This window comes from Cervus elaphus, chromosome 22 (assembly GCF_910594005.1).
Source record: "Cervus elaphus chromosome 22, mCerEla1.1, whole genome shotgun sequence".
Classification (NCBI taxonomy): Eukaryota; Metazoa; Chordata; class Mammalia; order Artiodactyla; family Cervidae; genus Cervus; species Cervus elaphus.
Window position 1 is genome coordinate 61,832,899 of NC_057836.1, and position 27,142 is coordinate 61,860,040.

Consider the following 27,142-nt stretch of genomic DNA (forward strand, 5'->3'; position numbering starts at 1 on the left):
TTTGAAAACTCCAGAGGTACGCGGAGATTAGTGCCTCCAAATGAGACATTCCTGACTCCTCGTGAAACTTGATAGGAGTCCCAGGATTCCTGTGGCACGTGGAAAGGGACCCTTGGTCTCCCGCCTCAGAGTGAGAGGAGTCCCAATTGCCCTGCCAAGCCTCGAGGAGAATCCCGAGTTGTCCCTCGCAACTAGGCAGGAGTCTTGACGTCGCTGAGGAAACACGTGTGTGGAAGGGCCATCCCCTTCGTAACTCAAGAATATACCCCAGGTTCCCGCCGCAACTCGAGAAAAAGCATGAGACTTCCCCCTCGCCGCGAGATGAGGCCCGATTCCCCTGCACTGCGTGCAGAGCAATTCCGTGTTGCACATCACACATGAAATGAGCCTTGATTTCCTTGATGGCACTCCAGAAAAACCCCAAGAACACTGTTTCAAGGCTAGAGGGATCCTGAGGTCACTGTAGCCACACGAAAGAGCTCCGTGGACCAAAAATCAACTCGAGATGAGAGCTTAGTCCCTGGCTTCGACTTCAGCGGAATATCACCTTACCAGAAGCACCTCAAGAGGAGGCTTCTCTCAGCTCTAGGTATGTGAGAGGGACCCTGATTTGGGGCCTCAAGTGGAATGGACACCGCGATGCCCTGACTCGAAATAAGGCCGGATATCCCTGCAGTGACTTGAATGCAGGCTCGTCTTGCATCTACCAAGACGAAAGGATGTCTGACTCCCCTGTGGAGACAACAGAAAAAGAACTAGTTTCCCACCTCATGGCGACCGGAGGCCTCACATTCTTTGAAAATTCCAGAGGTATGCGGAGATCAGTGCCTCCAAAGGAGACGATGCCTGACTCCTCGTGAAACTTGATAGGAGTCCCAGGATTCCTGTGGCACGTGGAAAGGGACCCTTGGTCTCCCGCCTCAGAGTGAGAGGAGTCCCAATTGCCCTGCCAAGCCTCGAGGAGAATCCTGAGTTGTCCCTCGCAACTAGGCAGGAGTCTTGACGTCGCTGAGGAAACACGTGGGTGGAAGGGCCATCCCCATCATAACTCGAGAATATACCCCAGGTTCCCGCCGCAACTCGAGAAAAACCATGAGACTTCCCCCTCGCCGCGAGATGAGGCCCGATTCCCCTGTACTGCCTGCAGAGCAATTCCGTCTTGCACATCACACTTCAAAGGAGACTTGATTTCTTTTATGGCACTCCAGAGAATCCCCAAGAACACTGTTTCAAGGTAGTGGGATCCTGAGGTCACTGTAGAAACACAAAAGAGCTCCGTGGACCAAAAATCAATTCGAGTTGAGAGGCTAGTCCCTGGCTTCGACTCCAGAGGAATACCACCTTACCACAAGCACCTCAAGAGGAGGCTTCTCTCAGCTCTAGATATGTGAGAGAGACCCTGAGTTTGCGGCCTCAAGTGGAATGGACACCGTGATGCCCTGACTCGAAATAAGGCCGAATATCCCTGCAGTGAGTTCAATGCAGGCTCGTCCTGCATCTCGCAAGACGAAAGGATGTCTGAATCCCCTGTGGAGACCACAGAGAAAACCTACTTACCCACCTCATCGCGACCGGAGGCCTCACATCCTTTGAAAACTCCAGAGGTACGCGGAGATCAGTGCCTCCAAAGGAGACGATGCCTGACTCCTCGTGAAACTTGATAGGAGTCCCAGGATTCCTGTGGCACGTGGAAAAGGACACTTGGTCTACCGCCTCAGCTGGAGAGGCGTCCCAATTGCCCTGCCAAGCCTCGAGGAGAATCCCGAGTTGTCCCTCGCAACTAGGCAGGAGTCCTGCCGTCGCTGAACAAACACGTGTGTGGAAGGGCCATCCCCGTCGTAACTCGAGAATATACCCCAGGTTCCCGCCGCAACTCGAGAAAAACCATGAGACTTCCCCCTCACCGCAAAATGAGGCCCGATTCCGCTGCACTGCGTGCAGAGCAATTCCGTGTTGCACATCACACATGAAAGGAGCCTTGATTTCCTTGATGGCACTCCAGGGAAACACCAAGAACACTGTTTCAAGGCTAGAGGGATCCTGAGGTCTCTGTAGCAACAGGAAAGAGCTCCGTGGACCAAAAATCAACTCGAGATGAGAGGTTAGTCCCTGGCTTCGACTCCAGAGGAATACCACCTTACCACAAGCACCTCAAGAGGAGGCTTCTCTCAGCTCTAGGAATGTGAGAGGGACCCTGAGTTTGTGGCCTCAAGTGGAATGGACACCGTGATGCCCTGATGCGAATTAAGGCCGGATATCCGTGCAGTGACTTGAATGCAGGCTCGTCTTGCATCTCCCAAGACGAAAGGATGTCTGAATCACCTGTGGAGACCACAGAGAAAGACCTAGTTCCCCACCTCATCGCGACCGGAGGCCTCACATCCTTTGAAAACTCCAGAGGGACGCGGAGATCAGTGCCTCCAAAGGAGACGATGCCTGACTCCTCGTGAAACTTGATAGGAGTCCCAGGATTGCTGTGGCACGTGGAAAGGGACCCTTGGTCTCTCGCCTCAGCTGGAGAGGCGTCACAATTGCCCTGCCAAGCCTCGAGGAGAATCCCGCGTTGTCCCTCGCAACTAGGCAGGAGTCCTGACATGGCTGAACAAACACGTGGGTGGAAGGGCCATCCCCGTCGTAACTCGAGAATATACCCCAGGTTCCCGCCGCAACTCGAGAAAAACCATGAGACTTCCCCCTCGCCGAGAGATGAGGCCCGATTCCCCTGCACTGCGTGCAGAGCAATTCCGTGTTGCACATCACACATGAAAGGAGTCTTGATTTCCTTGATAGCACTCCAAAGAAACCCCAAGAACACTGTTTCAAGGCTAGAGGGATCCTGAGGTCACTGTAGCAACACGAAAGAGCTCCGTGGACCAAAAGTCAACTCGAGATGAGAGGTTAGTCTCTGGCTTCTACTCCAGAGAAATACCACCTTACCACAAGCACCTCAAGAGGAGGCTTCTCTCAGCTCTAGGTATGTGAGAGGGACCCTGATTTTGCGGCCTCAAGTGGAATGGACACCGCGATGCCCTGACTCGAAATAAGGCCGGATATCCCTGCAGTGACTTGAATGCAGGCTCGTCTTGCACCTCCCAAGACGAAAGGATGTCTGAATCCCCTGTGGATACCACAGAGAAAGACCTAGTTCCCCACCTCATCGCGACCGGAGGCCTCATATGCTTTGAAAACTCCAGAGGTACGTGGAGATCAGTGTCTCCAAAGGAGACGATGCCTGACTCCTCGTGAAACTTGATAGAAGTCCCAGGATTCGTGTGGCCCGTGGAAAGGGACCCTTGGTCTCCCGCCTCAGCTGAAGAGGCGTCCCAATTGCCCTGCCAAGCCTCGAGGAGAATCCCGAGTTGTCCCTCGCAACTAGGCAGGAGTCTTGACGTCGCTGAGGAAACATTTGTGTGGAAGGGCAATCCCGGTCGTAACTCGAGAATATACCCCAGGTTCCCATCGCAACTCGAGAAAAACCATGAGACTTCCCCATCGCCGCAAAATAAGGCCCGATACCCTACACTGCGTGCAGAGCAATTCCGTGTTGCACATCACACATGAAAGGACCCTTGATTTCCTTGATGGCACTCCAGAGAAACCCCAAGAACACTGTTTCAAGGCTAGAGGGATCCTGAGGTCACTGTAGTAACACGAAAGAGCTCCGTGGACCAAGAATCAACTCGAGATGAGAAGTTAGTACCTGGCTTCGACTCCACAGGAATACCACCTTACCACAAGCACCTCAAGAGGAGGTTTCTCTCAGCTCTAGGTATGTGAGAGGGACCCTGATTTTGTGGCCTCAAGTGGAATGGACACTGCGATGCCCTGACACGAAATAAGGCCGGATATCCCTGCAGTGACTTGAATGCAGGCTCGTCTTGCATCTCCCAAGACGAAAGGATGACTGAATCCCCTGTGGAGACCATAGAGAAAGACCTAGTTCCCCACCTCATGGCGACCGGAGGCCTCAAATCCTTTGAAAAATCCAGAGGTACGCGGAGATCAGTGCCTCCAAAGGAGACGATGCCTGACTCCTCGTGAAACTTGATAGGAGTCCCAGGATTCCTGTGGCACGTGGAAAGGGACCCTTGGTCTCCCGCCTCAGCTGGAGAGGCGTCCCAATTGCCCTGCCAAGCTTCGAGGAGAATCCCGAGTTGTCCCTCGCAACTAGGCAGGAGTCCTGACGACGCTGAAAAAACACGTTGGTGGAAGGGCCATCCCCGTCGTAACTCGAGAATATACCCCAGGTTCCCGCCGTAACTCGAGAAAAACCATGAGACTTACCCCTCGCCACGAGATGAGGCCCGATTCCCCTGCACTGCGTGCAGAGCAATTCCGTGTTGCACATCACACAGGAAAGGAGACTTGATTTCCTTGATGGCACTCCAGAGAAACCCCAAGAACACTGTTTCAAGGCTAGAGGGATCCTGAGGTTACTGTAGCAACACGAAAGAGCTCCGTGGACCAAAAATCAACTCGAGATGAAAGGTTAGTCCCTGGCTTCGACTCCAGAGGAATACCACCTTACCACAAGCACCTCAAGAGGAGGCTTCTCTCAGCTCTAGGTCTGTGAGAGGGACCCTGAGTTTCCGGCCTCAAGTGGAATGGACACTGCGATGCCCTGACGCGAAATAAGGCTGGATATTCCTGCAGTGACTAGAATGCAGGCTCGTCTTGCATCTCTCAAGATGAAAGGATGTCTGAATCCCCTGTGGAGACCACAGAGAAAGACCTAGTTCCCCACCTCATCGCGACAGGAGGCCTCACATCCTTTGAAAACTCCAGAGTTACACGGAGATCAGTGCCTCCAAAGGAGACGATGCCTGACTCCTCGTGAAACTTGATAAGAGTCCCAGGATTCCTGTGGCACTTGGAAAGGGACCCTTGGTCTCCCGCCTCAGCTGGAGAGGCGTCCCAATTGCCCTGCCAAGCCTCGAGGAGAATCCCGAGTTGTCCCTCGCAACTAGGCAGGAGTCCTGACATCGCTGAGCAAACACGTGGGTGGAAGGGCCATCCCCGTCGTAACTCGAGATTATAACCCAGGTTCCCGCCGCAACTCGAAAAAAACCATGAGACTTCCCCCTCACGACGAGATGAGGCCCGATTCCCCTGCACTGCGTGCAGAGCAATTCCGTGTTGCACATCACACATGAAAGGAGCCTTGATTTCCTTGATTGCACTCCAGAGAAACCCCAGGAACACTGTTTCAAGGCTAGAGGGATCCTTAGGTCACTGTAGCCACACGAAAGAGCTCCGTGGACCAAAAATCAACTCGAGATGACAGGTTAGTCCCTGGCTTCGACTCCAGAGGAATACCACCTTACCACAAGCACCTCAAGAGGAGGCTTCTCTCTGCTCTAGGTATGTGAGAGGGACCCTGAGTTTGTGGCCTCAAGTGGAATGGAGACCGCGATGCCCTGACTCGAAATAAGGCCGGATATCCCTGCAGTGACTTGAATGCAGGCTCGTCTTGCATCTCCCAGGATGAAAGGATGTCTGAATCCCCTGTGGAGACCACAGAGAAAGACCTAGTTCCCCACCTCATCGCGACCAGAGGCCTCACATCCTTTGAAAACTCCAGAGGTACACGGAGATCAGTGCCTCCAAAGGAGACGATGCCTGACTCCTCGTGAAACTTGATAGGAGTCCCAGGATTCCTGTTGCACGTGGAAAGGGACGCTTGGTCTCCCGCCTCAGCTGGAGAGGCGTCCCAATTGAACTGCCAAGCCTCGAGGAGAATCCCGAGTTGTCCCTCGTAACTAGGCAGGAGTCCTGACGTCGCTGAACAAACACGTGGGTGGAAGGGCCATCCCCGTCGTAACTCGAAAATATACCCCAGGTTCCCGCCGCAACTCGAGAAAAACCATGAGACTTCCCCCTCACCGCTAGATGAGGCCCGATTCCCCAGCACTGCATGCAGAGCAATTCCGTGTTGCACATCACACATGAAAGGAGCTTTGATTTCCTTGATGGCACTCCAGGGAAAGCCCAAGAACACTGTTTGAAGGCTAGAGGGATCCTGAGGTCACTGTAGCAAAACGAAAGAGCTCCGTGGACCAAAAATAAACTCGAGATGAAAGGTTAGTCCCTGGCTTCGACTCCAGAGGAATACAACCTTACAACAAGCACCTCAAAAAGAGGCTTCTCTCAGCTCTAGGTATGTGAGAGGGACCCTGATTTTGCGGCCTCAAGGGGAATGGACACCGCGATTCCCTGACTCGAAATAAGGCCGGATATCCCTGCAGTGACTTGAATGCCGGCTCGTCTTGCATCTCCCAAGATGAAAGGATGTTTGAATCCCCTGTGGAGACCACAGAGAAAGACCTAGTTCCCCACCTCATCGCGACCGGAGGCCTCACATCATTTGAAAACTCCAGAGTTATGCGGAGATCAGTGCCTCCAAAGGGGACGATGCCTGACTCCTCGTGAAACTTAATAGGAGTTCCAGGATTCCTGTGGCACGTGGAAAGGGACACTTGTTCTCCCACCTCAGCTGGAGAGGCATCCCAATTGCCCTGCCAAGCCTCGAGGAGAATCCCGAGTTGTCCCTCGCAACTAGGCAGGAGTCCTGACGTCGCTGAACAAACACGTGTGTGGAAGGGCTATCCCCGTCGTAACTCGAGAATATACCCCAGGTTCCCACCGCAACTCGAGAAAACCATGAGACTTCCCCCTCGGCGCAAAATGAGGCCCGATACACTGCACTGCATGCAGAGCAATTCCGTGTTGCACATCACACATGAAAGGAGCCTTGATTTCCTTGGTGGCACTGCAGAGAAACCGCAAGAACAATGTTTCAAGGCTAAAGGGATCCTGAGGTCACTGTAGCAACACGAAAGAGCTCCGTGGACCAAAAATCAACTCGAGATGAGAGGTTAGTCCCTGGCTTCGACTCCACAGGAATACCACCTTACCCCAAGCACCTCAAGAGGAGGCTTCTCTCTGCTCTAGGTATGTGAGAGGGACCCTGATTTTGTGGCCTCAAGTGGAATGGACACCGCGATGACGTAACTCGAAATAAGGCCAGATATCCCCGCAGTGACTTGAATGCAGGCTCGTCTTGCATCTCCCAAGATGAAAGGATGTCTGAATCCCCTGTGGAGACCACAGAGAAAGACCTAGTTCCCCACCTCATCGCGACCGGAGGCCTCACATACTTTGAAAACTCCAGAGGTACGCGGAGATCAGTGCCTCCAAAGGAGACGATGCCTGACTCCTCGTGAAACTTGATAGGAGTCCCAGGATTCCTGTGGCACGTGGAAAGGGACGCTTGGTCTCCCGCATCAGCTGGAGAGGCGTCCCAATTGCCCTGACAAACCTCGAGGAGAATCCCGTGTTGTCCCTCGTAACTAGGCAGGAGTCCTGACGTCGCTGAACAAACACGTGGTTGGAAGGGCCATCCCCGTCGTAACTCGAGAATATACCCCAGGTTCCCGCCGCAACTCGAGAAAAACCATGAGACTTCCCCCTCGCCGCGATATGAGGCCCGATTCCCCTGCACTGCGTGCAGAGGAATTCCGTGTTGCACATCACACATGAAAGGAGCCTTGATTTCCTTGATGGCACTCCAGGGAAACCCCAAGAACACTGTTTCAAGGCTAGAGGGATCCTGAGGTCACTGTAGCAACAGGAAAGAGCTCCGTGGACCAAAAATAAACTCGAGATGAAAGGTTAGTCCCTGGCTTCAACTCCAGAGGAATACCACCTTACCACAAGCACCTCAAAAGGAGGCTTCTCTCAGCTCTAGGTATGTGAGAGGGACCCTGATTTTGCGGCCTCAAGTGGAATGGACACCGCGATTCCCTGACTCGAAATAAGGCCGGATATCCCTGCAGTGACTTGAATGCCGGCTCGTCTTGCAACTCCCAAGATGAAAGGATGTTTGAATCCCCTGTGGAGACCACAGAGAAAGACCTAGTTCCCCACCTCATCGCGACCGGAGGCCTCACATCCTTTGAAAACTCCAGAGGTACGCGGAGATCAGTGCCTCCAAAGGGGACGATGCCTGACTCCTCGTGAAACTTGATAGGAGTTCCAGTATTCCTGTGGCACGTGGAAAGAGACCCTTGTTCTCCCACCTCAGCTGGAGAGGCATCCCAATTTCCCTGCCAAGCCTCGAGGAGAATCCCGAGTTGACCCTCGCAACTAGGCAGGAGTCCTGACGTCGCTGAACAAACACGTGGGTGGAAGGGCTATCCCCGTCGTAACTTGAGAATATACCCCAGGTTCCCACCGCAACTCGAGAAAACCATGAGACTTCCCCCTCGGCGCAAAATGAGGCCCGATACACTGCACTGCATGCAGAGCAATTCCGTGTTGCACATCACACATGAAAGGAGCCTTGATTTCCTTGGTGGCACTCCAGAGAAACCCCAAGAACAGTGTTTCAAGGCTAGAGGGATCCTGAGGTCACTGTAGCAACACGAAAGAGCTCCGTGGACCAAAAATCAACTCGAGATGAGAGGTTAGTCCCTGACTTCGACTCCAGAGGAATACCACCTTACCCCAAGCACCTCAAGAGGAGGCTTCTCTCTGCTCTAGGTATGTGAGAGGGACCCTGAGTTTGTGGCCTCAAGTGGAATGGACACCGCGATGACGTGACTCGAAATAAGGCCGGATACCCCTGCAGTGACTTGAATGCAGGCTCGTCTTGCATCTCCCAAGACGAAAGGATGTCTGAATCCCCTGTGGAGACCACAGAGAAAGACCTAGTTCCCTACCTCATCGCGACCGGAGGCCTCACATCCTTTGAAAACTTCAGAGGTACACGGAGATCACTGCCTTCAAAGGAGACGATGCCTGACTCCTCGTGAAACTTGATAGGAGTTCCAGGATTCCTGTGGCACGTGGAAAGGGACCCTTGGTCTCCCGCCTGAGCTGGAGAGGCGTCCCAATTGCCCTGCCAAGCCTCGAGGAGTATCCCGAGTTGTCCCTCGCAACTAGGCAGGAGTCCTGACGACGCTGAAAAAACACGTGGGTGGAAGGGCCATCCCCTTCGTAACTCGAGAATATACCCCAGGTTCCCGCCGTAACTCGAGAAAAACCATGAGACTTACCCCTCGCCACGAGATGAGGCCCGATTCCCCTGCACTGCGTGCAGAGCAATTCCGTGTTGCACATCACACAGGAAAGGAGACTTGATTTCCTTGATGGCACTCCAGAGAAACCCCAAGAACACTGTTTCAAGGCTAGAGGGATCCTGAGGTTACTGTAGCAACACGAAAGAGCTCCGTGGACCAAAAATCAACTCGAGATGAAAGGTTAGTCCCTGGCTTCGACTCCAGAGGAATACCACCTTACCACAAGCACCTCAAGAGGAGGCTTCTCTCAGCTCTAGGTCTGTGAGAGGGACCCTGAGTTTCCGGCCTCAAGTGGAATGGACACTGCGATGCCCTGACGCGAAATAAGGCTGGATATTCCTGCAGTGACTAGAATGCAGGCTCGTCTTGCATCTCTCAAGATGAAAGGATGTCTGAATCCCCTGTGGAGACCACAGAGAAAGACCTAGTTCCCCACCTCATCGCGACAGGAGGCCTCACATCCTTTGAAAACTCCAGAGTTACACGGAGATCAGTGCCTCCAAAGGAGACGATGCCTGACTCCTCGTGAAACTTGATAAGAGTCCCAGGATTCCTGTGGCACTTGGAAAGGGACCCTTGGTCTCCCGCCTCAGCTGGAGAGGCGTCCCAATTGCCCTGCCAAGCCTCGAGGAGAATCCCGAGTTGTCCCTCGCAACTAGGCAGGAGTCCTGACATCGCTGAGCAAACACGTGGGTGGAAGGGCCATCCCCGTCGTAACTCGAGATTATAACCCAGGTTCCCGCCGCAACTCGAAAAAAACCATGAGACTTCCCCCTCACGACGAGATGAGGCCCGATTCCCCTGCACTGCGTGCAGAGCAATTCCGTGTTGCACATCACACATGAAAGGAGCCTTGATTTCCTTGATTGCACTCCAGAGAAACCCCAGGAACACTGTTTCAAGGCTAGAGGGATCCTTAGGTCACTGTAGCCACACGAAAGAGCTCCGTGGACCAAAAATCAACTCGAGATGACAGGTTAGTCCCTGGCTTCGACTCCAGAGGAATACCACCTTACCACAAGCACCTCAAGAGGAGGCTTCTCTCTGCTCTAGGTATGTGAGAGGGACCCTGAGTTTGTGGCCTCAAGTGGAATGGAGACCGCGATGCCCTGACTCGAAATAAGGCCGGATATCCCTGCAGTGACTTGAATGCAGGCTCGTCTTGCATCTCCCAGGATGAAAGGATGTCTGAATCCCCTGTGGAGACCACAGAGAAAGACCTAGTTCCCCACCTCATCGCGACCAGAGGCCTCACATCCTTTGAAAACTCCAGAGGTACACGGAGATCAGTGCCTCCAAAGGAGACGATGCCTGACTCCTCGTGAAACTTGATAGGAGTCCCAGGATTCCTGTTGCACGTGGAAAGGGACGCTTGGTCTCCCGCCTCAGCTGGAGAGGCGTCCCAATTGAACTGCCAAGCCTCGAGGAGAATCCCGAGTTGTCCCTCGTAACTAGGCAGGAGTCCTGACGTCGCTGAACAAACACGTGGGTGGAAGGGCCATCCCCGTCGTAACTCGAAAATATACCCCAGGTTCCCGCCGCAACTCGAGAAAAACCATGAGACTTCCCCCTCACCGCTAGATGAGGCCCGATTCCCCAGCACTGCATGCAGAGCAATTCCGTGTTGCACATCACACATGAAAGGAGCTTTGATTTCCTTGATGGCACTCCAGGGAAAGCCCAAGAACACTGTTTGAAGGCTAGAGGGATCCTGAGGTCACTGTAGCAAAACGAAAGAGCTCCGTGGACCAAAAATAAACTCGAGATGAAAGGTTAGTCCCTGGCTTCGACTCCAGAGGAATACAACCTTACAACAAGCACCTCAAAAAGAGGCTTCTCTCAGCTCTAGGTATGTGAGAGGGACCCTGATTTTGCGGCCTCAAGGGGAATGGACACCGCGATTCCCTGACTCGAAATAAGGCCGGATATCCCTGCAGTGACTTGAATGCCGGCTCGTCTTGCATCTCCCAAGATGAAAGGATGTTTGAATCCCCTGTGGAGACCACAGAGAAAGACCTAGTTCCCCACCTCATCGCGACCGGAGGCCTCACATCATTTGAAAACTCCAGAGTTATGCGGAGATCAGTGCCTCCAAAGGGGACGATGCCTGACTCCTCGTGAAACTTAATAGGAGTTCCAGGATTCCTGTGGCACGTGGAAAGGGACACTTGTTCTCCCACCTCAGCTGGAGAGGCATCCCAATTGCCCTGCCAAGCCTCGAGGAGAATCCCGAGTTGTCCCTCGCAACTAGGCAGGAGTCCTGACGTCGCTGAACAAACACGTGTGTGGAAGGGCTATCCCCGTCGTAACTCGAGAATATACCCCAGGTTCCCACCGCAACTCGAGAAAACCATGAGACTTCCCCCTCGGCGCAAAATGAGGCCCGATACACTGCACTGCATGCAGAGCAATTCCGTGTTGCACATCACACATGAAAGGAGCCTTGATTTCCTTGGTGGCACTGCAGAGAAACCGCAAGAACAATGTTTCAAGGCTAGAGGGATCCTGAGGTCACTGTAGCAACACGAAAGAGCTCCGTGGACCAAAAATCAACTCGAGATGAGAGGTTAGTCCCTGGCTTCGACTCCACAGGAATACCACCTTACCCCAAGCACCTCAAGAGGAGGCTTCTCTCTGCTCTAGGTATGTGAGAGGGACCCTGATTTTGTGGCCTCAAGTGGAATGGACACCGCGATGACGTAACTCGAAATAAGGCCAGATATCCCCGCAGTGACTTGAATGCAGGCTCGTCTTGCATCTCCCAAGATGAAAGGATGTCTGAATCCCCTGTGGAGACCACAGAGAAAGACCTAGTTCCCCACCTCATCGCGACCGGAGGCCTCACATCCTTTGAAAACTCCAGAGGTACGCGGAGATCAGTGCCTCCAAAGGAGACGATGCCTGACTCCTCGTGAAACTTGATAGGAGTCCCAGGATTCCTGTGGCACGTGGAAAGGGACGCTTGGTCTCCCGCATCAGCTGGAGAGGCGTCCCAATTGCCCTGACAAACCTCGAGGAGAATCCCGTGTTGTCCCTCGTAACTAGGCAGGAGTCCTGACGTCGCTGAACAAACACGTGGTTGGAAGGGCCATCCCCGTCGTAACTCGAGAATATACCCCAGGTTCCCGCCGCAACTCGAGAAAAACCATGAGACTTCCCCCTCGCCGCGATATGAGGCCCGATTCCCCTGCACTGCGTGCAGAGGAATTCCGTGTTGCACATCACACATGAAAGGAGCCTTGATTTCCTTGATGGCACTCCAGGGAAACCCCAAGAACACTGTTTCAAGGCTAGAGGGATCCTGAGGTCACTGTAGCAACAGGAAAGAGCTCCGTGGACCAAAAATAAACTCGAGATGAAAGGTTAGTCCCTGGCTTCAACTCCAGAGGAATACCACCTTACCACAAGCACCTCAAAAGGAGGCTTCTCTCAGCTCTAGGTATGTGAGAGGGACCCTGATTTTGCGGCCTCAAGTGGAATGGACACCGCGATTCCCTGACTCGAAATAAGGCCGGATATCCCTGCAGTGACTTGAATGCCGGCTCGTCTTGCATCTCCCAAGATGAAAGGATGTTTGAATCCCCTGTGGAGACCACAGAGAAAGACCTAGTTCCCCACCTCATCGCGACCGGAGGCCTCACATCCTTTGAAAACTCCAGAGGTACGCGGAGATCAGTGCCTCCAAAGGGGACGATGCCTGACTCCTCGTGAAACTTGATAGGAGTTCCAGTATTCCTGTGGCACGTGGAAAGAGACCCTTGTTCTCCCACCTCAGCTGGAGAGGCATCCCAATTTCCCTGCCAAGCCTCGAGGAGAATCCCGAGTTGTCCCTCGCAACTAGGCAGGAGTCCTGACGTCGCTGAACAAACACGTGGGTGGAAGGGCTATCCCCGTCGTAACTTGAGAATATACCCCAGGTTCCCACCGCAACTCGAGAAAACCATGAGACTTCCCCCTCGGCGCAAAATGAGGCCCGATACACTGCACTGCATGCAGAGCAATTCCGTGTTGCACATCACACATGAAAGGAGCCTTGATTTCCTTGGTGGCACTCCAGAGAAACCCCAAGAACAGTGTTTCAAGGCTAGAGGGATCCTGAGGTCACTGTAGCAACACGAAAGAGCTCCGTGGACCAAAAATCAACTCGAGATGAGAGGTTAGTCCCTGGCTTCGACTCCAGAGGAATACCACCTTACCCCAAGCACCTCAAGAGGAGGCTTCTCTCTGCTCTAGGTATGTGAGAGGGACCCTGAGTTTGTGGCCTCAAGTGGAATGGACACCGCGATGACGTGACTCGAAATAAGGCCGGATACCCCTGCAGTGACTTGAATGCAGGCTCGTCTTGCATCTCCCAAGACGAAAGGATGTCTGAATCCCCTGTGGAGACCACAGAGAAAGACCTAGTTCCCTACCTCATCGCGACCGGAGGCCTCACATCCTTTGAAAACTTCAGAGGTACACGGAGATCACTGCCTTCAAAGGAGACGATGCCTGACTCCTCGTGAAACTTGATAGGAGTTCCAGGATTCCTGTGGCACGTGGAAAGGGACCCTTGGTCTCCCGCCTGAGCTGGAGAGGCGTCCCAATTGCCCTGCCAAGCCTCGAGGAGTATCCCGAGTTGTCCCTCGCAACTAGGCAGGAGTCCTGACGACGCTGAAAAAACACGTGGGTGGAAGGGCCATCCCCTTCGTAACTCGAGAATATACCCCAGGTTCCCGCCGTAACTCGAGAAAAACCATGAGACTTACCCCTCGCCAAGAGATGAGGCCCGATTCCCCTGCACTGCGTGCAGAGAAATTCCGTGTTGCACATCACACATGAAAGGAGCCTTGATTTCCTTGATGGCACTCCAGAGAAACCCCAAGAACACTGTTTCAAGGCTAGAGGGATCTTGAGGTTACTGTAGCAACACGAAAGAGCTCCGTGGACCAAAAATCAACTCGAGATGAGAGATTAGTCCCTGGCTTCGACTCCAGAGGAATACCACTTTACCACAAGCACCTCAAGAGGAGGCTTCTCTCAGCTCTAGGTCTGTGAGAGGGACCCTGATTTTGCGGCCTCAATGGAATGGACACTGCGATGCCCTGACGCGAAATAAGGCTGGATATTCCTGCAGTGACTTGAATGCAGGCTCGTTTTGCATCTCCCAAGATGAAAGAGTGTCTGAATCCCCTGTGGAGACCACAGAGAAAGATCTAGTTCCCCACCTCATCGCGACCGGAGGCCTCACATACTTTGAAAACTCCAGAGATACACGGAGATCAGTGTCTCCAAAGGAGACGATGCCTGACTCCTCGTGAAACTTGATAGGAGTCCCAGGATTCCTGTGGCACGTGGAAAGGGACCCTTGGTCTCCCGCCTCAGCTGGAGAGGCGTCCCAATTGCCCTGCCAAGCCTCGAGGAGAATCCCGAGTTGTCCCTCGCAACTAGGCAGGAGTCCTGACATCGCTGAGCAAACACGTGGGTGGAAGGGCCATCCCCGTCGTAACTCGAAATTATAACCCAGGTTCCCGCCGCAACTCGAGAAAAACCATGAGACTTCCCCCTCGCCACGAGATGAGGCCCGATTCCCCTGCACTGCATGCAGAGCAATTCCGTGTTGCACATCACACATGAAAGGAGCCTGGATTTCCTTGATGGCACTCCAGAGAAATCCCAGGAACACTGTTTCAAGGCTAGAGGGATCCTGAGGTCACTGTAGCCACACGAAAGAGCTCCGTGGACCAAAAATCAACTCGAGATGACAGGTTAGTCCCAGGCTTCAACTCCAGAGGAATACCTCCTTACCACAAGCACCTCAAGAGGAGGCTTCTCTCTGCTCTAGGTATGTGAGAGGGACCCTGAGTTTGTGGCCTCAAGTGGAATGGACACCGCGATGCCCTGACTCGAAATAAGGCCGGATATCCCTGCAGTGACTTGAATGCAGGCTCGTCTTGCATCTCCCAAGACGAAAGGATGTCTGAATCCCCTGTGGAGACCACAGAGAAAGACCTAGTTCCCCACCTCATCGCGACCAGAGGCCTCACATCCTTTGAAAACTCCATAGGTACACGGAGATCAGTGCCTCCAAAGGAGACGATGCCTGACTCCTCTTGAAAGTTGGTAGGAGGTCCAGGATTCCTGTGGCACGTGGAAAGGGACCCTTGGTCTCCCGCCTCAGCTGGAGAGGCATCCCAATTGCCCTGCCAAGCCTCGAGGAGAATCCCGAGTTGTCCCTCGCAACTAGGCAGGAGTCCTGACGTCGCTGAACAAACACGTGTGTGGAAGGGCTATCCCCGTCGTAACTCGAGAATATACCCCAGGTTCCCACCGCAACTCGAGAAAACCATGAGACTTCCCCCTCGGCGCAAAATGAGGCCCGATACACTGCACTGCATGCAGAGCAATTCCGTGTTGCACATCACACATGAAAGGAGCCTTGATTTCCTTGGTGGCACTGCAGAGAAACCGCAAGAACAATGTTTCAAGGCTAGAGGGATCCTGAGGTCACTGTAGCAACACGAAAGAGCTCCGTGGACCAAAAATCAACTCGAGATGAGAGGTTAGTCCCTGGCTTCGACTCCACAGGAATACCACCTTACCCCAAGCACCTCAAGAGGAGGCTTCTCTCTGCTCTAGGTATGTGAGAGGGACCCTGATTTTGTGGCCTCAAGTGGAATGGACACCGCGATGACGTAACTCGAAATAAGGCCAGATATCCCCGCAGTGACTTGAATGCAGGCTCGTCTTGCATCTCCCAAGATGAAAGGATGTCTGAATCCCCTGTGGAGACCACAGAGAAAGACCTAGTTCCCCACCTCATCGCGACCGGAGGCCTCACATACTTTGAAAACTCCAGAGGTACGCGGAGATCAGTGCCTCCAAAGGAGACGATGCCTGACTCCTCGTGAAACTTGATAGGAGTCCCAGGATTCCTGTGGCACGTGGAAAGGGACGCTTGGTCTCCCGCATCAGCTGGAGAGGCGTCCCAATTGCCCTGACAAACCTCGAGGAGAATCCCGTGTTGTCCCTCGTAACTAGGCAGGAGTCCTGACGTCGCTGAACAAACACGTGGTTGGAAGGGCCATCCCCGTCGTAACTCGAGAATATACCCCAGGTTCCCGCCGCAACTCGAGAAAAACCATGAGACTTCCCCCTCGCCGCGATATGAGGCCCGATTCCCCTGCACTGCGTGCAGAGGAATTCCGTGTTGCACATCACACATGAAAGGAGCCTTGATTTCCTTGATGGCACTCCAGGGAAACCCCAAGAACACTGTTTCAAGGCTAGAGGGATCCTGAGGTCACTGTAGCAACAGGAAAGAGCTCCGTGGACCAAAAATAAACTCGAGATGAAAGGTTAGTCCCTGGCTTCAACTCCAGAGGAATACCACCTTACCACAAGCACCTCAAAAGGAGGCTTCTCTCAGCTCTAGGTATGTGAGAGGGACCCTGATTTTGCGGCCTCAAGTGGAATGGACACCGCGATTCCCTGACTCGAAATAAGGCCGGATATCCCTGCAGTGACTTGAATGCCGGCTCGTCTTGCATCTCCCAAGATGAAAGGATGTTTGAATCCCCTGTGGAGACCACAGAGAAAGACCTAGTTCCCCACCTCATCGCGACCGGAGGCCTCACATCCTTTGAAAACTCCAGAGGTACGCGGAGATCAGTGCCTCCAAAGGGGACGATGCCTGACTCCTCGTGAAACTTGATAGGAGTTCCAGTATTCCTGTGGCACGTGGAAAGAGACCCTTGTACTCCCACCTCAGCTGGAGAGGCATCCCAATTTCCCTGCCAAGCCTCGAGGAGAATCCCGAGTTGTCCCTCGCAACTAGGCAGGAGTCCTGACGTCGCTGAACAAACACGTGGGTGGAAGGGCTATCCCCGTCGTAACTTGAGAATATACCCCAGGTTCCCACCGCAACTCGAGAAAACCATGAGACTTCCCCCTCGGCGCAAAATGAGGCCCGATACACTGCACTGCATGCAGAGCAATTCCGTGTTGCACATCACACATGAAAGGAGCCTTGATTTCCTTGGTGGCACTCCAGAGAAACCCCAAGAACAGTGTTTCAAGGCTAGAGGGATCCTGAGGTCACTGTAGCAACACGAAAGAGCTCCGTGGACCAAAAATCAACTCGAGATGAGAGGTTAGTCCCTGGCTTCGACTCCAGAGGAATACCACCTTACCCCAAGCACCTCAAGAGGAGGCTTCTCTCTGCTCTAGGTATGTGAGAGGGACCCTGAGTTTGTGGCCTCAAGTGGAATGGACACCGCGATGACGTGACTCGAAATAAGGCCGGATACCCCTGCAGTGACTTGAATGCAGGCTCGTCTTGCATCTCCCAAGACGAAAGGATGTCTGAATCCCCTGTGGAGACCACAGAGAAAGACCTAGTTCCCTACCTCATCGCGACCGGAGGCCTCACATCCTTTGAAAACTTCAGAGGTACACGGAGATCACTGCCTTCAAAGGAGACGATGCCTGACTCCTCGTGAAACTTGATAGGAGTTCCAGGATTCCTGTGGCACGTGGAAAGGGACCCTTGGTCTCCCGCCTGAGCTGGAGAGGCGTCCCAATTGCCCTGCCAAGCCTCGAGGAGTATCCCGAGTTGTCCCTCGCAACTAGGCAGGAGTCCTGACGACGCTGAAAAAACACGTGGGTGGAAGGGCCATCCCCTTCGTAACTCGAGAATATACCCCAGGTTCCCGCCGTAACTCGAGAAAAACCATGAGACTTACCCCTCGCCAAGAGATGAGGCCCGATTCCCCTGCACTGCGTGCAGAGAAATTCCGTGTTGCACATCACACATGAAAGGAGCCTTGATTTCCTTGATGGCACTCCAGAGAAACCCCAAGAACACTGTTTCAAGTCTAGAGGGATCTTGAGGTTACTGTAGCAACACGAAAGAGCTCCGTGGACCAAAAATCAACTCGAGATGAGAGATTAGTCCCTGGCTTCGACTCCAGAGGAATACCACTTTACCACAAGCACCTCAAGAGGAGGCTTCTCTCAGCTCTAGGTCTGTGAGAGGGACCCTGATTTTGCGGCCTCAATGGAATGGACACTGCGATGCCCTGACGCGAAATAAGGCTGGATATTCCTGCAGTGACTTGAATGCAGGCTCGTTTTGCATCTCCCAAGATGAAAGAGTGTCTGAATCCCCTGTGGAGACCACAGAGAAAGATCTAGTTCCCCACCTCATCGCGACCGGAGGCCTCACATACTTTGAAAACTCCAGAGATACACGGAGATCAGTGTCTCCAAAGGAGACGATGCCTGACTCCTCGTGAAACTTGATAGGAGTCCCAGGATTCCTGTGGCACGTGGAAAGGGACCCTTGGTCTCCCGCCTCAGCTGGAGAGGCGTCCCAATTGCCCTGCCAAGCCTCGAGGAGAATCCCGAGTTGTCCCTCGCAACTAGGCAGGAGTCCTGACATCGCTGAGCAAACACGTGGGTGGAAGGGCCATCCCCGTCGTAACTCGAGATTATAACCCAGGTTCCCGCCGCAACTCGAGAAAAACCATGAGACTTCCCCCTCGCCACGAGATGAGGCCCGATTCCCCTGCACTGCATGCAGAGCAATTCCGTGTTGCACATCACACATGAAAGGAGCCTGGATTTCCTTGATGGCACTCCAGAGAAATCCCAGGAACACTGTTTCAAGGCTAGAGGGATCCTGAGGTCACTGTAGCCACACGAAAGAGCTCCGTGGACCAAAAATCAACTCGAGATGACAGGTTAGTCCCAGGCTTCAACTCCAGAGGAATACCTCCTTACCACAAGCACCTCAAGAGGAGGCTTCTCTCTGCTCTAGGTATGTGAGAGGGACCCTGAGTTTGTGGCCTCAAGTGGAATGGACACCGCGATGCCCTGACTCGAAATAAGGCCGGATATCCCTGCAGTGACTTGAATGCAGGCTCGTCTTGCATCTCCCAAGACGAAAGGATGTCTGAATCCCCTGTGGAGACCACAGAGAAAGACCTAGTTCCCCACCTCATCGCGACCAGAGGCCTCACATCCTTTGAAAACTCCATAGGTACACGGAGATCAGTGCCTCCAAAGGAGACCGTGCCTGACTCCTCTTGAAAGTTGATAGGAGGTCCAGGATTCCTGTGGCACGTGGAAAGGGACCCTTGGTCTCCCGCCTCAGCTGGAGAGGCGTCCAAATTGCCCTGCCAAGCCTCGAGGAGAATCCCGAGTTGTCCTTCGCAACTAGGCAGGAGTCCTGACGTCGCTGAACAACCACGTGGGTGGAAGGGCCATCCCCGTAGTAACTCGAGAATATACCCCAGGTTCCCGTTGTAACTCGAGAAAAAACATGAGACTTACCCCTCGCCACGAGATGAGGCCCGATTCCCCTGCACTGCGTGCAGAGCAATTCCGTGTTGCACATCAAACATGAAAGGAGCCTTGATTTCCTTAATGGCACTTCAGAGAAACCCCAAGAACACTGTTTCAAGGCTAGAGGGATCCTGAGGTTACTGTAGCAACACGAAAGAGCTCCGTGGACCAAAAATCAACTCGAGATGAGAGGTTAGTCCCTGGCTTCGACTCCAGAGAAATACCACCTTACCACAAGCACCTCAAGAGTAGGCTTCTCTCAGCTCTAGGTCTGTGAGAGGGACCCTGAGTTTGCGGCCTCAAGTGAAATGTACACTGCGATGCGCTGACGCGAAATAAGGCTTGATATTCCTGCAGTGACTTCAATGCAGGCTCGTCTTGCATCTCCCAAGATGAAAAGATGTCTGAAACCCCTGTGGAGACCACAGAGAAAGACCTAGTTCCCCACCTCATCGCGACAAGAGGCCTCACATCCTTTGAAAACTTCAGAGATACACGGAGATCAGTGCCTCCAAAGAAGACGATGCCTGACTCCTCGTGAAACTTGATAGGAGTCCCAGGATTCCTGTGGCACGTGGAAAGGGACCCTTGGTCTCCCGCCTCAGCTGGAGAGGCATCCCAATTGCCCTGCCAAGCCTCGAGGAGAATCCCGAGTTGTCCCTCGCAACTAGGCAGGAGTCCTGGCATCGCTGAACAAACACGTGGGTGGAAGGGCCATCCCCGTCGTAACTCGAGATTATAACCCAGGTTCACGCCGCAACTCGAGAAAAACCATGAGACTTCCCCCTCGCCACGAGATGAGGCCCGATTCCCCTGCACTGCGTGCAGAGCAATTCCGTGTTGCACATCACACATGAAAGGAGCCTTGATTTCCTTGATGGCACTCCAGAGAAACCCCAGGAACACTGTTTTAAGGCTAGAGGGATCCTGAGGTCACTGTAGCCACACGAAAGAGCTCCGTGGACCAAAAATCAACTCGAGATGACAGGTTAGTCCCTGGCTTCGACTCCAGAGGAATACCACCTTACCACAAGCACCTCAAAAGGAGGCTTCTCTCAGCTCTAGGTATGTGAGAGGGACGCTGATTTTGCGGCCTCAAGTGGAATGGACACCGCGATGCCTTGACTCGAAATAAGGCCGGATATCCCTGCAGTGACTTGAATGCCGGCTCGTCTTGCATCTCCCAAGATGAAAGGATGTTTGAATCCCCTGTGGAGACCACAGAGAAAGACCTAGTTCCCCACCTCATCGCGACCGGAGTCCTCACATCCTTTGAAAACTCCAGAGGTACGCGGAGATCAGTGTCTCCAAAGGAGACGATGCCTGACTCCTCTTGAAAGTTGATAGGAGTTCCAGGATTCCTGTGGCACGTGGAAAGGGACCCTTGGTCTCCCGCCTCAGCTGGAGAGGCGTCCAAATTGCCCTGCCAAGCCTCGAGGAGAATCCCGAGTTGTCCCTCGCAACTAGGCAGGAGTCCTGCGGTCGATGAACAAACACGTGGGTGGAAGGGCTATCCCCATCGTAACTCGAGAATATACCCCAGGTTCCCACCGCAACTCGCGAAAACCATGAGACTTCCCCCTCGCCGCAAAATGAGGCCCGATACCCTGCACTGCGTGCAGAGCAATTCCGTGTTGCACATCACACATGAAAGGAGCCTTGATTTCCTTGATGGCACTCCAGAGAAACCCCAAGAACACTGTTTCAAGGCTAGAGGGATTCTGAGGTCACTTTAGCAACAGGAAAGAGCTCCGTGGACCAAAAATCAACTCGAGATGAGAGGTTAGTCCCTGGCTTCGACTCCAGAGGAATACCACCTTACCACAAGCACCTCAAGAGGAGGCTTCTCTCAGCTCTAGGTATGTGAGAGGGACCCTGATTTTGTGGCCTCAAGTGGAATGGACACTGCGATGCCTGACACGATATAAGGCCGGATATCCCTGCAGTGACTTGAATGCAGGCTCGTCTTGCATCTCTTAAGATGAAAGGATATCTGAATCCTTTGTGGAGACCACAGAGAAAGACCTAGTTCCCCACCTCATCGGGACCGGAGGTCTCACATCCTTTGAAAACTCCAGAGGTACGCGGAGATCAGTGCCTCCAAAGGAGACGATGCCTGACTCCTCGTGAAACTTGATAGGAGTCCCAGGATTCCTGTGGCACGTGGAAAGGGACCCTTGGTCTCCCGCCTCAGCTGGAGAGGCGTCCCAATTGCCCTGCCAAGCCTCGAGGAGAATCCCGAGTTGTCCCTCGCAACTAGGCAGGCGTCCTGCCATCGCTGAACAAACACGTCTGTGGAAGGGCCATCCCCGTCGTAACTCGAGAATATACCCCAGTTTCCCGCCGCAACTCGAGAAAAACCATGAGACTTCCCCCTCGCCGCGAGATGAGGCCCGATTCCCCTGCACTGCGTGCACAGCAATTCCGTGTTGCACATCACACATGAAATGAGCCTTGATTTCCTTGATGGCACTCCAGAGAAACCCCAAGAATACTGTTTCAAGGCTCGAGGGATCCTGAGGTCACTGTAGCCACACGAAAGAGCTCCGTGGACCAAAAATCACCTCGAGATGAGAGGTTAGTCCCTGGCTTCGAATCCAGAGGAATACCACCTTACCACAAGCACCTCAAGAGGAGGCTTCTCTCAGCTCTCGGTATGTGAGAGGGACCCTGAGTTTGCGGCCTCAAGTGGAATGGACACCGCGATGCCCTGACTCGAAATATGGCCGGATATCCCTGCAGTGACTTTAATGCAGGCTCGTCTTATATCTCCCAAGACGAAAGGATGTTTGAATCCCCTGTGGCGACCACAGAGAAAGACCTAGTTCCCCACCTCATGGCGCCCGGAGGCCTCACATCCTTTGAAAACTCCAGAGGTACGCGGAGATCAGTGCCTCCAAAGGAGACGATGCCTGACTCCTCGTGAAACTTGATAGGAGTTCCAGGATTCCTGTGGCACGTGGAAAGGGACCCTTGTTCTCCCACCTCAGCTGGAGAGGCATCCCAATTGCCCTGCCAAGCCTCGAGGAGAATCCCGAGTTGTCCCTCGCAACTAGGCAGGAGTCCTTACGTCGCTGAACAAACACGTGGGTGGAAGGGCTATCCCCGTCGTAACTCGAGAATATACCCCAGGTTCCCACCGCAACTCGAGAAAACCATGAGACTTCCCCCTCGGCGCAAAATGAGGCCCGATACACTGCACTGCATGCAGAGCAATTCCGTGTTGCCCATCACACAAGAAAGGAGCCTTGATTTCCTTGGTGGCACTCCAGAGAAACCCCAAGAACAATGTTTCAAGGCTAGAGGGATCCTGAGGTCACTGTAGCAACACGAAAGAGCTCCGTGGACCAAAAATCAACTCGAGATGAGAGGTTAGTCCCTGGCTTCGACTCCAGAGGACTAACACCTTAGCACAAGCACCTCAAGAGGAGGCTTCTGTCTGCTCTAGGTATGTGAGAGGGACCCTGAGTTTGTGGCCTCAAGTGGAATGGACACCGCGATGACGTGACTCGAAATAAGGCCGGATACCCCTGCAGTGACTTGAATGCAGGCTCGTCTTGCATCTCCCAAGACGAAAGGATGTCTGAATCCCCTGTGGAGACCACAGAGAAAGACCTAGTTCCCCACCTCATCGCGACCGGAGGCCTCACATCCTTTGAAAACTTCAGAGGTACACGGAAATCACTGCCTTCAAAGGAGACGATGCCTGACTCCTCGTGAAACTTGAAAGGAGTCCCGGGATTCCTGTGGCACGTGGAAAGGGACCCTTGGTCTCCCGCCTCAGCTGGAGAGGCGTCCCAATTGCCCTGCCAAGCCTCTAGGAGAATCCCGAGTTGTCCCTCGCAACTAGGCAGGAGTCCTGACGTCGCTGAACAAACACGTGGGTGGAAGGGCCATCCCCGTCGTAGCTCGAGAATATACCACAGGTTCCAACCGCAACTCGAGAAAAACCATGAGACTTCCCCCTCGCCGCGAGATGAGGCCCGATTCCCCTGCACCGCGTGCAGAGCAATTCCGTGTTGCACATCACACATGAAAGGAGCCTTGATTTCCTTGATGGCACTCCAGAGAAACCCCAAGAACACTGTTTCTAGGCTAGAGGGATCCTGAGGTCACTGTAGCAACACGAAAGAGTTCCATGGACCAAATATCAACTCGAGATGAGAGGTTAGTCCCTGGCTTCGACTCCAGAAGAATACCACCTTACCACAAGCACCTCAAGAGAAGGCTTCTCTCAGCTCTAGGTATGTGAGAGGGACCCTGAGTTTGCGGCCTCAAGTGGAATGGACACCGCTATTCCCTGACTCGAAATAAGGCCAGATATCCCTGCAGTGACTTGAATGCAGGCACGTTTTGCATCTCCCAAGATGAAAGGATGTCTGAATCCCCTGTGGAGACCACAGAAAAAGACCTAGTTCCCCACCACATCGCGACCGGAGGCCTCACATCCTTTGAAAACTCCAGAGGTGCGCGGAGATCAGTGCCTCCAAAGGGGACGATGCCTGACTCCTCTTGAAAGTTGATAGGAGTTCCAGGATTCCTGTGGCACGTGGAAAGGGACCCTTGGTCTCCAGCCTCAGCTGGAGAGGCGTCCCAATTGCCCTGCCAAGCCTCGAGGAGAATCCCGAGTTGTCCCTCGCAACTAGGCAGGAGTCCTGCGGTCGGTGAACAAACACGTGGGTGGAAGGACTATCCCCATTGTAACTCGAGAATATACCCCAGGTTCCCACCGCAAGTCGAGTAAACCATTAGACTTCCCCCTCGCCGCAATATGAGGCCCGATACCCTGCACTGCGTGCAGAGCAATTCCGTGTTGCACATCACACATGAAAGGAGCCTTGATTTCCTTGATGGCACTCCAGAGAAACCCCAAGAACACTGTTTCAAGGCTAGAGGGATCCTGAGGTCACTGTAGCAAAACGAAAGAGCTCCGTGGACCAAAAATCAACTCGAGATGAGAGGTTAGTCCCTGGCTTCGACTCCAGAGGAATACCACCTTACCATAAGCACCTCAAGAGGAGGCTTCTCTCAGCTCTAGGTATGTGAAAGGGACCCTGATTTTGCGGCCTCAAGTGGAATGGACACTGCGATGCCCTGAAACGATATAAGGCCGGATATCCCTGCAGTGACTTGAGTGCAGGCTCGTCTTGCATCTCCCAAGACGAAAGGATGTCTGAATCCCCTGTGGAGACCACAGAGAAAGACCTAGTTCCCCACCTGATCGCGACCGGAGGCCTCACATCCTTTAAAAGCTCCAGAGGTACGCGGAGATCAGTGCCTCCAAAGGAGACGATGCCTGACTCCTCGTGAAACTTGATAGGAGTCCCAGGATTCCTGTGCACGTGGAAAGGGAACCTTGGTCTCCAACTCAGCTGGACAGGTGTCCCAATTGCCCTGCCAAGCCTCGAAGAGAATCCCGAGTTGTCCCTCGCAACTAGGCAGGAGTCCTTACGTCGCTGAACAAACACGTGGGTGGAAGGGCCTTCCCCGTTGTAACTCGAGAATATACCCCAGGTTCCCGCAGCAACTCGAGAAAAACCATGAGACTTCCCCCTCGCCGCGAGATGAGGCCCGATTCCCCTCCACTGCGTGCAGAGCAATTTCGTGTTGCACATCAAACATGAAAGGAGCCTTGATTTCCTTGATGGCACTCCAGAGAATCCCCAAGAACACTATTTCAAGGCTAGAGGGATCCTGAGGTTACTGTAGCAACACGAAAGAACTCCGTGGACCAAGAATCAACTCGAGATGAGAGTTTAGTCCCTGGCTTCGACTCCAGAGGACTAACACCTTTCCACAAGTACCTCAAGAGGAGGCTTCCCTCAGCTCTAGGTTTGTGAGAGGGACCCTGATTTTGCGGCCTCAAGTGGAATGGACACTGCGATGCCCTGACTCGAAATAAGGCCGGATATCCCTGCAGTGACTGAATGCAGGCTCGTCTTGCATCTCCAAAGATGAAAGGATGTCTGAATCCCCTGTGGAGACCAAAGAAAAAGACCTAGTTCCCCACCTCTTCGCGACCGGAGGCCTCACATTCTTTGAAAACTCCAGAGGTACGCGGAGATCAGTGCCTCCAAAGAAGACGATGCCTGACTACTCGTGAAACTTGATAGGAGTCCCGGGATTCCTGTGGCACGTGGAAAGGGACCCTTGGTCTCCCGCCTCAGCTGGAGAGGCATCCCAATTCCCCTGCCAAGCCTCGAGGAGAATCCCGAGTTGTCCCTCGCAACAGGGCAGGAGTCCTGACATCGCTGAACAAACACGTGGGTGGAAGAGCCATCCCCGTCTTAACTCGAGAATATACCCCAGGTTCCCACCGCAACTCGAGAAAAACCATGAGACTTTCCCCTCGCCGCGAGATGAGGCCCGATTCCCCTGCACTGCGTGCATAGCCATTCCGTGTTGCACATCACACATGAAAGGAGCCTTGATTTCCTTGATGGCACTCCAGAGAAACCCCAAGAACACTGTTTCAAGGCTAGAGGGATCCTGAGGTCACTGTAGCAACACGAAAGAGCTCCGTGGACCAAAATTCAACTCGAGATGAGAGGTTAGTCCCTGGCTTTGACTCCAGAGGAATACCACCTTACCAAAAGCACCTCAAGAAAAGGCTTCTCTCAGCTCTAGATATGTGAGAGGGACCCTGAGTTTGCGGCCTCAAGTGGAATGGACACTGTGATGCCCTGATGAGAAATAAGGCCGAATATCCCTGCAGTGACTTGAATGCAGGCTCATCTTGCATCTCCCAAGATGAAAGGATGTCTGAATCCCCTGTGGAGACCACAGAGAAAGACCTAGTTCCCCACCTCATCGCGACCGGAGGCCTCACATCCTTTGAAAACTCCAGAGGTACACGGAGATCAGTGCCTCCAGAGGAGACGATGCCTGACTACTCGTGAAACTTGATAGGAGTCCCGGGATTTCTGTGGCACGTGGAAAGGGACCCTTGGTCTCCCGCCTCAGCTGCAGAGGCGTCACAATTGCCCTACCAAGCCTCGAGGAGAATCCCGAGTTGTCCCTCGCAACTAGGCAGGAGTCCTGACGTCGCTGTACAAACACGTGGGTGAAAGGGACATCCCCGTCGTAACTCGAGAATATACCCCAGGTTCCCGCCGCAACTCGAGAAAAACCATGAGAATTCCCCCTCGCTGCGAGATGAGGCCCGATTCCCCTGCACTGCGTGCAGAGCAATTCCGTGTTGCACATCACACATGAAAGGAGCCTTGATTTCCTTGATGGCACTCCAGAGAAACCCCAAGAACACTGTTTCAAGGCTAGAGGGATCCTGAGGTCACTGTAGCAACAAGAAAGAGCTCCGTGGACCAAAAATCAACCCGAGATGAGATGTTAGTCCCTGGCTTCGACTCCAGAGGAATACCACCTTACCACAAGCACTTCAAGAGGAGGCTTCTCTCAGCTCTAGGTATGTGAGAGGGACCCTGAGTTTGTGGCCTCAAGTGGAATGGACACCTCGATTCCCTGACTCGAAATAAGGCGGCATATCCCTGCAGTGACTTGAATGCAGGCTCGTCTTGCATCTCCCAAGATGAAAGGATGTCTGAATCCCCTGTGGAGACCACAGAGAAAGACCTAGTTCCCCACCTCATCGCGACCGGAGGCCTCAAATCCTTTGAAAACTCCAGAGGTACGCGGAGATCAGTGCTTCCAAAGGAGACCATGCCTGACTCCTCGTGAAACTTGATAAGAGTCCCAGGATTCCTGTGGCACGTGGAAAG